Source organism: Helianthus annuus, chromosome 10 (genome assembly GCF_002127325.2).
Source record: "Helianthus annuus cultivar XRQ/B chromosome 10, HanXRQr2.0-SUNRISE, whole genome shotgun sequence".
In the NCBI taxonomy this organism is placed as follows: domain Eukaryota; kingdom Viridiplantae; phylum Streptophyta; class Magnoliopsida; order Asterales; family Asteraceae; genus Helianthus; species Helianthus annuus.
Window position 1 is genome coordinate 59201674 of NC_035442.2, and position 9349 is coordinate 59211022.

Genomic DNA, 9349 nt, shown 5'->3' on the forward strand with positions numbered 1-9349 from the left:
GAGAGACCTCAACTCAAGGAAATTGTTGGTGACCCCTTCCGGGGTAAGTTCGACATGCGAAGGGGCACTACTGACACCAACGTTAGGGGAAGGGACCCCTGATCTGGACGGAGTAAGTGTACTGAAAGTTAGAAACTCAGGAGTACCCCCCGGTGTCGAGAAAGGGGTAGGTGTAGTTGCATGGGCTTGACTAGCACTTAGGGTAGAAGTGTGATGTGCTGAATGTGGGTTAATTAAAAACAACTAAAATTACCCTAATTCTAGACTCTCTAAGTTTTAAATTTATAAAACTAAGACTCTCTAAACCCTAAACCACACAACCGGCAAGTGTACCGATCGGTGTAGTATATCCTTAGGAAGTCCGAGTATCGAACCCAAGAGACTCTACTAAATTACGCTAATGACTCTATCTAGACTTAGACTGACACGGACTTAAACTAATTGTTTATTTGATTGGGGGGGTTTTCTAACTATCCTAAAAATATAATAAAATATTAAACTAGAAAATCAAAGAAAAGACTAAACACGAATGTGGACGAAGACTTTGACCAAAGGCGATGAAGACTACCTAGGCTAGACGCAAGCTAAACTCAGAATGGATTTCTATTCGATAATTTTGTGGTGTGGAACCGGGATCTTTGGATACTAAACCTATTAAGACACCACTAAGCCCCTCAAACACTCTCAAGGCGATTCTTATGGCACTACCTAGGCTGTTACGCTCACCGGTTTTCTAGATTTCTTTTCCGTCCTCTAGTTTCTTGGAAGTGCTTATGTAAGACGCTCTACCTTTCAGCGCGACCGTCTAAAGCGACAATGGGTTTTAATCTTGGCTTAATAGACAATGGAATGTTAAGTCCTTATAACCAAACCGAGACCTATTAATACCCTCGAGCCTCACAGCGACGAGTTTAGCAGAACACTTGATTTTATTAAAGTACCGAATATTGTTTCTAAGGTTACTTACTAGATTTTCACCCTAAAGGATTAGAGACTTATTATGTGATATAGACACTCACCAAAACCTAAAACCCTAGCCCGACTCTATTATGTGATAAAGACCGTCACCAAGAATCGAACGAAGCAATAAACAATAATCAAACAATCACAAGCACGCATATGCACCAAGTTAAATTCCCAAAGCTTTTACAGTACAAGAAAAATCCACAACCACGCTAAAATCGAATAAAGAACCAAACTTTATTTAACTATTGTCGTTAGCCTAGGTAGTTAATTAAATTTAGCCAAGAAACATGGTCTCAAAAATAATCAAACAAGGTTTAGAACAAGAATTCATCGAATGAAAACAAAGAAACTAGAAAATAAGAGAAACTGAGTAGCAAAACCCGTTAATCCCTTGCTCTTCAAGCTCCCCGCTCGATGCCGATGATTCCCACAAAACGAGCTTTAAATTTCGTCCCTGATTATCTTCGTTCCTTCTGTGATCGTGCGTCCCTTTCAACTCCTTTTTATTCTGATGTTCCTGATGTGCGGCTCCTCTTTCCGTGATGTTTCTGTATAATAAATTGTGCCTCTAATTAATTTGCATCCCTAATGGGCTTCTCGTGACCCTTGCATCTCAAGTAACATTCAATTAATGGACCCCCTCTTATTTTTTGTCTGATGTATAGCCCACCAAAGAATAATGTGGCAGCCTTGACTTTGTTTCTCTTGTGAAATATATGCCTCTAATAATAATTTAGAGATAGCGGGCTCGACCCACTCGAGAAAAATAGTGGTAATTTTACTTCGGTCCCTAGCATCCCGCTCTGCCTAACTGGTTGGTTATTTTCATATTACTCGTTTTTCCTTCATTTGCACTAGGACCTGCCAAAACACAATATAATATAATATCATACTAAAACTAACTAAAAAGAATAAAAAAACTATACAATAATTATACAATTTACGCGGGACAAATATGTGTATTTTAACCTACATCAAATATCCCCACACTTAACCTTTTTTCGTCCCCGAAAAAGAATTATGCAAAACGGAATCATAGCCAAGATAGTCGTTTGGGCCAAAAGCTTATGTTAATTTATTTAAAACCGAGACATGTGTTAGCTGCGATTGCAAGTATACGTGTCCTCTTAAACCCAAACCCGGTTCCAAGCCCTTATCATGCAATTTAGGTTCAAATATGGGTCAATCCACCTAGGGTCTCACTCTAAAAATTGCAAGCCTATCTAATCCCACCTCAAACTTATAGGACAAAAGGAACGATCACTGGACCAATTCCCAACCGTTTTATATCAAAACCAGGAGAGTTTACAATCATATTTTTTTCTTTTTTTTCTTTTTTTTTTCATTTTTTTTCTTTCGTGAGTCTAGACGGTGCTTTCCCAAAACAAGAGGCAATCCGGCTGTAAAGTCGCTATCCCCAACCACAGACTACTTAGTTTCGGTACTTTTTATTATTTTTTTCTTTTTATTGCTTTGTACGGTCGATTTCACACACCCTAGCGGTAATCCGGCTGTAGAGTCGCTATCCCCAACCCAGACTACATAGAAGTGGCTACTTTCATTTAGTTTCTAGCTCGCTTATTTCTCTTTTTTTCATTTTTTTCTTTTCCAACGAGATAATGACCAAAAACTCTAATGATCTTAGCTTATAACGGCATCCCTTATACTATTATTGGCGGTTTCAATTTCCGCACTTTCCCTAGATGAGAACCCACTAGTAGACCGACAATTAGGTAATTTTAAGATTAAAGGAACCCAGAACCGAATCGAGCCTACCCGCACATCCCAAACTAGACACAAGCTCAATTATTTTATCTCATATTATCATTATTCAAAAGACATTTTTTATTTTTTTTTAATTTTTTTTGGATTATTGAAATTTTTAATTTTTTTTATATTTTTCAATTTTTTAAGACTCAAGACACTACTAACTAGACACTAAACGATAGTTCCCATCCCCACACTTAAATTTTACATTACCCTCAATGTAAGATGGAAACAGACTCAAAAAAAAACTAAAAATAAATAAGAAAAAAAAAACTAGGGCAAATTGGAAAGGACTTAGCTGGTTTAATTCGCAGATGCTCCAAAACTCTCGTCCAATCCAGCTCGATCGTATAGCATTTCATTCGCGATCGGCTTGACTCTAACTGGTATACTTGATAAATGCTTGAAATCTGATAAGCATCTCCAAAATCACCCGAATGGAGATTGAGTACGGGTGGTACATATTCAAACCTGCATAACAAAAACAAGCAAACACCAAAGCAATACCGACTCGAGATATAAACTGACTCAGAACTACTGACTTAGACTCAATATACAAAATAAGTGACTCAATATACAAACTACCGAAAATATACCACATATATAAAATTACAAACTCTACAAAACCTCCCCACACTTGAATTTAATCAGGAGGTTTCTCTTTGACCTGGACCCTGTCCAACCCGTTTAATTCCACTCGAACCTCAAAAATTTTCAAAAATATATTGGTGGAATTATAAAATATTTTAAAAATTTGAAATGGGTCAGACCACCAAAATTTAAACATACCTGGAAGAAACCGGATGCGTGGCATGTAACGAGAAGAATGATCGTGCGTGAACGGCTCCTTCCTCTCCATCTCGCCCCAACCTTCGATCCTCTTCCGGTTCAGATCCTTTCTCTTTCTTTTCTTTGCTTTCTCCCGTGGCTTTTCTGATTTTTCAGGTTCACCTATCACTAATACCATGGGCCAGTTGTGGTGTTCTTCTTCCTCCACCACTTTCAAAAAACGATCCCCACACTTAGTCTCTTCGTCTGGGGCAGGTTCGATCACCTCTGTCGGTTCACCTTCAAGTAGAGCATCAAAATATGCTATATCCCCATCAGGATCAAACACTCCTACCTCTTCATAGGCCGGTAAACCATCTACTTCTAACTCTAAAAACTCATCCTCCCCAGACGACTTAATTTCAACCTCTTCATTTCTTCCTCTGCACCAAACATTAACCCTATTGAGTCTCCTAACTCTACTTCCTCCTCTATCACTTTTTCTTTTTCCACTTCATCAAACATCCAACCAGTGGAATCCCCCAATTCCACTTCTTCTTCAATTACTTTTTTCTTCACTAACGACCTTTGATACGCCACCCATTCTTCTTCGTCTATTTCATCATCAGAGTCACTCCCGAAGTCATATATAATACCCTTCTGGACCGGAGGTGGGACTTCGTCGTCCATTATCGTCTCCGTGACTGGAATGATCTCCTCATCTGACACTTCTTCTACTTCCTCTAGCTCACCCCGCTCTCGAACTAACTCCTCTACTCTCTTTTTATTTCTCTCCGTATATTCAGCCATGCTTTCCAGGGTAGCTTGATTTTGCGCTATGAACTGCGCCATTTGTGTCATTGTCTAAGCGAACATCTCTTCTATCCTACTCATACTACCCTCAAAACCTCTATCGCTCGTCTGAACCAGGTTACGTAGCGGCTGCTGTTACAGATCATTGTAATATGGCCGATGATCATAACCTTGCAGAGAATACCCCTGTGAAAAATATGGCTGCGGCTGCACAAAAGGGTTAGCATAATATGGTGTACACTACTAGAAAATAGACCTAATGCAACTTTTTAGAAGCAACCTTTTATAAAAAAGTTGCATTTAACTCTAATGCAACTTCGTAAATATAAAGGTTGCATTAGAAGATCTACTGTAACCTTTTTTCATAAAAAGTTGCAAAAATACTTGAAATTTGCAACCTTTTTATCTAAAAGTTGCAAATGTTACTAGAAATTGTAACATTTTTCTTGAAATGTTGCAAATTTGATTGAAATTGCAACTTTTTTAGAAAGGTTGTATTGTTGACATTTGAATACAACTCTTATTTTACAACTTACTTAAATAAAATATAAAATTATACAAATTATCCCAATATGATACAGATTGTCTAGCCTAATCACAAGCTTTTGTGCCTTTGTGGCCAATGAAATCAGTTATCCCTTCAAAATAGTTCGGCATCAAACAAACAATTCTATTTAAGTGGTAAAGTTTATGGGTTTCTCTTGATCTTTGAGCACAAATCCCATATGCATCCATCCTTGGCTCCTTGCGTATTTGTGATTTGAAGTGTGGTAAAATTTTCAACTTCCACTTAATTTTTAGTTATACATAAAAGTTATATAAAAAATTACACACTATGAATTATACTTTTTTTAACGACAATTTTGAATCACCGACGGACCGCTGGTGTAGAAAAAACCCTATTGTGAGAATCGAACCTAAAACCTAATGGTCCTAGAGCCATATCTCACCCCTAATATGCAAATAGACTATAATGTCATAGGCCACTAAGAATTATACTTAGTTATTAACGTTACCAAGAAACTTTAAAAATTATATAGTATATACAACGATGTTTATATTATAATATTTTTAAAATTTTATAAAGACCAAAAAATATAGTTAGTTATTAATATAACTAAGTTTTCTAAATAATTTTTCCTTGTACGAAGGACTATCGCAACGTGCGGGTCCTAAGTCGACTTGATTATTCTTTTCTATTATTTCCGATCCGGTTTAATCTTTACGCATCAATACACCGCAACGAGCATACGTAATTCAATGTTCACCTTTTGTTTCGTTTAACAATCTCGCCGCAAAACGCGATACTTAAAAGCTAGTTTTTAACGATAAATATATTGAAAAGCCCAAATTTTTCCCTCCTAGAATTTATGGTTTCCCACTTTCCCTCCCGTACCCGCTAAACCTTTATTCCCAATTTTTTTTCAATTTCCATCAAAATTTCTCCGGTTTTTGATTCCAAACCCTAACCGTGTCATTTCATTCCACAAACTTCTTTCCAGAGAAAGAAACTGCAGATTCCTTTTCCAAGTGAAGATGCATAAACCATTGACGAACAACATGCTTGTTCTTTACAATATGGAATCCGGACAACATGCTCACGAAATCCCCACTTAGTCCGACCACATTAAGCTCCAATCCATCAAGGTTTGAACTATTCTTACTCTCTTTTATGCACTTTTGCTTTCTACCTTCTTCATTATAGTTGATTAAATTGCAATCAGAGCTTTGGTATTGATAAAAGTTGTCTTCTAGGAGAGGTTGTAGGATTTTTTTAGTTATTGTTACATTTTGTATGGTACTCCATCCCGCCCCCAAAATTTCAATTTTGTGGTGGATTGACCTTGGTACTGTTCCAATCTCAACTTGATGCCATAATTTTAGGTTCTGGTGGTTTTTTTTTTTTTTTTTTTGCTTTGTTCAATCATGCACACCAAGTGTTCGATAAAATGTCGAAGTGAGATTTCTTTGAACAACACAAACTTATTTAATAAACAAGCATGTTTTGTACAGAAAGTGGTTCGTGTGTGCTGCATCTTTCTTTGTTTTTTTAAACAGTAAGGCAAAGTTTACTTGGTTACTTGCTTGATTTCTTGCTGCCACACATAAATGAAGTTTTGTATTTATTGATCAAAACAAGTCTTTTGTTGTCATGGTTTTAAGTCTTTTGACTTTTGGATATCTGAAGACTTTTAATGTGTTCATTCTCTTATGCTATTGTGGCAACTTCTTATTGGGTTTAGTATCATATATGTATTTTTCTATTGCGGTATGTTTTCATTAGACTCCCTCATCTTTGCCTTCACTCTTATCTAATTAAATGACTTGGAATGTTAGTGCATTTCTTCCAGGTAAATTTATTTTCTTGCAACTTGTTGAAGATTAGTAAATTCATGCATGATTTTATCATTTGAGTTCTATCTACTCTTTACATGACATTTTGATATCTAGCTTGAAGCCTCCTATGAACTGATGTAGTTCAGTAAAAGTATGCATGCATTATTTGGTTCTTGTTAACGAGGATGATGGGATATTTCAAGGTATCAATTTGTTGATCTTAAAGATTATTCTATTAAAACTAATTTTTATATTAATTTACTCATTTTTTCTTTTACATGTTGATGGATTAAATATGGAACTAGATGGTTTGGAAAATGTTGAGAATGAAGAGGATATTGTGAGATTTTAAGGTACGTATGTATGGTGATTTAAGTATGTCCGTTTGTTGTTTCAATATTTTTGTTATTGCTATTTGTTGATGGTATTTTATTTCATATGGCAAGATAACTGTTATTTTAGGCTGGTATAGGAAACTGCTGTAAACGAGAGAATACTTTATTCCTATTTGTATGGCTTGGTTTTAATAAGCGAAAAGCACACCGACGCGAGAAGGTCTAAACCAAGGCGCAAAGTGGTGCGCATATATATATAGAAAAAATGTCCCTTTTACACTAACCTTACCATATATATATATGTATTTCATAAGCTTTTAGAATTCCCTAACCAAAATACAACAATAAATAAGGTTTATATATGTTTTAATATATAAATTATCTAAATGTACAACCTAAAAAGCCTAGTGTACAACATCCTGCGGCACAAAAAAGAGCATGTACATGAGGCGCGTGCGCGCCACTTGAAAGCGATGGCCTTTGCGCCTTAGGGAGCCTCGTGCTTAGGCGTGCTTTTTAAAACCAAGTTGTATGGTTAAGATATCAGGAAAAAGGCAGCCTCATCATGAACATTGTTGAATTTAATCCTACAAGTATATGTAAATTGGGTGTTTGTTGGAATTTAGATACACTTCAATTTTGTGCTACCTTAATATGGATTTAACTTATTTTTGCATGTATGTGTGTTTATATTAGCCATATTAATATTATGACCCTAGTTTTCAATTAGAAATATTTAACTTTTCTCTTCAGCCGATTTGAATAGACTTTTCCTTTGCCTACTTTTCAGTTTATGACCAAAGGTATTTAATTAAAATTATTTAATTATCAACTTGAAATATTAACATGGAGTAGATCCACATCTAAGTAATACAAAGGAGTTTACATAAGTAGGCTACTCTTTTAGTCCTCTAACGGTCAATCGATATAGCAAATAATTCCAAGGAACTAATCATTGTAGCCTAATAAATATGTGAAATATTCCAATAGAGATGACCCCAAATATAAATATAAGGGGGTTCGGGGCGTCTTCGGGGAGTTCAAGCGGGGAACGATTTTGCCGAAATGGGGGGTACCGCCATTAAGGCGGGGGATGAAATCGGGGAAGCAGTTGGGGGTGGAGGCACCGAAGAGAGGCGGAGGAGAGAGAGAGGAGAGAGGGAGAGGGGACCAATCAATGCTTTTCTTTTTTTTTTTTTTTTTTTTTTAAAAAAAAAAACCAATTCACCTAAGAGGGGAGTGCCGCCATCAATTTAGGGTGTTAGGGGAGTTTAAGAGGGGAGTTGACGTGGCACACGAGGATTGGTTTGGCGTAAGAGAGGGGACTCACCTATTAGGTGAGCACCCCCTTCACCCTAAGAATAATGCCAACAAACTGCCCCAACTAAAAAGTAAACACACTAGTCTAATGAATCTGGTTCAGTAGTGCATCACTTTCTTAAGACATACCTTGATGATATAAGAAGAGTAGGCATTAGGATCTCACTTTGGTTGACCCATTTACAAAATAAGTGACCACCTCAGAAACACTAAAGACAAAATCCATCTATACATATAATCAAGTGCGCGTGGTTAACACAACAATTAATAGTCGTAGGTGGGAAACTATGATCCTACAATACTTATTTGATTGATAAGCAATCTGCACATAATGTTCATGTCACTGTAAATGGCAATCAAGTAAAGGTTGTAAGGTGGGTTGATCAAGCGGTTATGGTAACAAGTCAAAACAAGTATTTTTTAACATAGGGTAACACATACTAGGTCAATTTTTTAATATAGGTTATAACATACTAGGTCAGGTTGAGCTATGGGTGTTAATTAGGTTTTGGGTTCTTCGGGTTGGTTCCTTGTTTTTTTTTGACATAGGAAATCAACTCGAATAGTAAACCAACTATGTAATATGTAATTCGGTTTCGGGTTTGTTCGAGTCGGGCATATTGGTTGCTTTTTTCAAGTTTCAACAAGAAATTTTATGTTATATGGCTACTGGCTTGTTGGTGTTACTGAAATATATGGTTTATTGACTGTTGTTTTTCATAAGTGCTTTCTTTTTCTCTTTTGAAGACAAAATAAATGAAGAACTACAACCTTCAATCAGGAGCCTTGAAGTTGAAAAACACATAGTTGCTTGAAATGTGAAAAGAAAATGAAGACTACCAGCAAAGGAAAAAATTTGAGCTAGAAGCTACGCGGAAAGATTTTCACAGCCAACATGCAAACTCTGAAGCTACGATACCACGTATTGTGAAAAAACTACTATTAGAGTACTTTGGAATCTTAGAGATGAGTAGAAGGTTTACGTTACTTTTATTCATTGTAATTGACAACTATATTTTAATTACATTCTTACTTTGAGGTTG

The 9349-nt window shown here is 36.3% G+C and overlaps 1 long non-coding RNA gene across 3 annotated transcripts; it reads left to right on the forward strand.

The window, feature by feature from the left end:
• The first annotated feature begins 5692 nt into the window (after positions 1 to 5692).
• LOC110884892 lies at positions 5693 to 9349 on the forward strand. 3 transcript variants are annotated; one of them, XR_004869414.1, is made up of 4 exons: positions 5693 to 5961; positions 6652 to 6854; positions 6957 to 7004; positions 9054 to 9349. It is a non-coding gene; the product is annotated as an uncharacterized LOC110884892 (long non-coding RNA). The 3 variants fall into 3 exon arrangements; XR_004869413.1 differs by having other exon boundaries at positions 6666 to 6854; XR_002561654.2 differs by having other exon boundaries at positions 6766 to 6854.